This window comes from Penaeus chinensis, chromosome 34 (assembly GCF_019202785.1).
Source record: "Penaeus chinensis breed Huanghai No. 1 chromosome 34, ASM1920278v2, whole genome shotgun sequence".
Taxonomy (NCBI): domain Eukaryota; kingdom Metazoa; phylum Arthropoda; class Malacostraca; order Decapoda; family Penaeidae; genus Penaeus; species Penaeus chinensis.
Window position 1 is genome coordinate 10,317,822 of NC_061852.1, and position 2,500 is coordinate 10,320,321.

At 42.1% G+C, this 2,500-nt stretch overlaps 1 protein-coding gene across 3 annotated transcripts in view; it reads right to left on the minus strand.

The window, feature by feature from the left end:
* The window catches only part of LOC125043757, a 29,018-nt gene that overhangs the window by 11,264 nt on the left and 15,254 nt on the right, over positions 1–2,500 (minus strand). The window lies entirely within an intron of this gene.

Here is a 2,500-nt window from a genome sequence, read left to right on the forward strand (position 1 = left end):
CAGCAGACGACAGGTTGTGGAAACTGAGGCCTGTAATGGACACGCTGCAAAGGACCTTCAAGGAAGTCTTCACTCCGGAGGAGAAGATAGCTGTCGACGAGTCACTGTGGGCTTACAGGGGACGTCATCATGCTGTCCAGTACAACCCGTCCAAAAGAGCAAGTTTTGGTATGAAAGTCTACAAATTATGTTCCAGTGACGGTAAGGCAGCAGGATATACTTCGGCTTTCCGAGTTTACATGGGGCAAGACAGAAGTGACGTCCCCGCAAGCATGAAGGCAGTCGTAGACCTCATGCATGAAGCAGGTCTCTTCGAAAAGGGGTACCAGTTGTACCTTGACAACTGGTACTCCTCGCCCACCCTCTTCCACTACCTACAGTCCCGGAAGACAGAGACCGTCGGCACAGTAAGACTAAATAGGAAGTTCATGCCAAAGGATTTATCTGTGAAGAAGAAGGGCGAAGTCGACATCAGGACCTCGAGGGCAGGGATGTTGGCGATGTCATGGTTCGACAAGAAACAAGTCAACATCCTGTCGACCATCCACAGGGGAGATGAGATGGTCGACCTCCCACCCAATAGAAGAGGGGAGGTCCGAAGAAAACCTCTGAGTATTGTCGACTACAACAAAGGGATGAAAGGAGTGGACATAAGCGACCAGCTTGCTCAGTCATATCCAGCAGCTAGAAAAACGAATAAGTGGTATGTGAAATTGTTTTACAACCTGCTGGATATGGCTATCATAAATGCGCATGCAGTGCATAAGTGGTTAGGCGGAAAAATGACACAACTGGAATTCCGCGTCCAGCTTATAGCTGAGTTGCTGCAGCGGCCGACGGGGTTGAAGGTGAGGAGGCGAAGGAGCGTGACACCTCAGCGAGCGGCAACACCATCGCGATCTCCCCGGTCACCTTCCCAGCCCCGCTCCAACAATATGACCCACACTATCGAAGAAAATGATGGTGGGAAGTATCGCCGCTGCAAATACTGCCGACAGACGAAAGGAAAAAGGACCATGTCTCGCTTCGTCTGTCGGCTATGCGATGTCGCATTATGTCCCCCTTGTTTTACCCTTTACCATACAAATTGATATGAAAAATAAAAATCTGATGTAAAAATTTGTTTATGTCAACCAAACCTCGCATCCTCATCAATGAACATGATATAAAACCATAATACAAAAGCTGTGCCCCTATAATATCTGATATGGACAGTATGGAGAAAGGATAATATAATAAAAGAGTAAAAAAGATGAGAAATTCAATACATTTTCCAATATAAGGTCGCAAAAAGCGATTTATTCTCGATTTTACACATACAGTTTTCATCAATCTTAGTAAAACCAAGAAGCATTGGAGTAATCCCGCGCTATGTGTGCGTAGCACGTACCCCACCCCGCGGGATAAATCCCCGGAATATGAGTTTAGGCCTACGCGGTAGCCTCCCGGAAATGCCCGTAGAGCCAGGGATCGCCGACCCGGAGGATTTGGGTTAACAGATATCAGAAGCAACTGACAAAATCTGGAGTAGCTGACTCAGTGTCCCAGATGCTGTGCACAATTGTGGCACCACTAGACACAAGCCGCTGCCTCACAAGCTGACTACTAGTTGGTGTGGTGTTACTTTTTTTTACAGCAATGTAACTACTGCTCCATGGATTTTCCCTTTTTTTATCAGTGTGTTGAAGTGATTTAGTATTTTCTACAACAATGTAGTCTAGAGGAAAAGTAGAAAAGCAAAAAGAGTGAATTTAACAGTAGTATAAAAGCCTCAGTCGATAAGTTAGAGAGTGGTCTGTCTGTGTTTCAGATCTAAAGGTATTTTACACATTCAGATCAGGTGATATATTTGACTGAAAGTACAATATTGTATTACTTCTCTTTCTTTCATAATATAATTGATGATACTAGCCTCAGTTTCTGTAGCAACAGTCAAGCAGCATTATCAGCCTGATGTTCCCCCCCACCTATTTTGTCCATTAAAATGAGGTCTGAGTGTACTCAAAACAGCCACCAGGGAAATAATTACACTAACCTCTTCTTTTATGCAAAGTACAGCTGGCCAAATAAACTCATGGCCACTCTTTCCATAGCATTTAAAAGTTGATTACTAATTAACCTAAATGTCTTCCTCAGTAGCCTTAATTAACCTTAAATTCTTATTGTGCATAAATATTATGGAAAAAGAAAGGAAACATGATAGCAGACAATAATATCAAGCCACTGCATAGTCATCTATTTATTTTAAAGTATATATAATTTTGAGATAACATCACGTTTTCCCATGCTTTTTTTGTTTTGGCAGCAGATTATCAGCCTTTTTTTTTTCAAAAAAGTTGATGGCAACCAATTATATCTAAACTACATATGACTTGTTTATATATGTTACACATATGCATCATGACTGAACAAGGGGGTACAAATAAGGATGTATGAATAGTATTTTTTTTTTTTTTTTTTTTTTTTTTTAATCCTTCTTCCAACCAGCAAGTTATCAAGT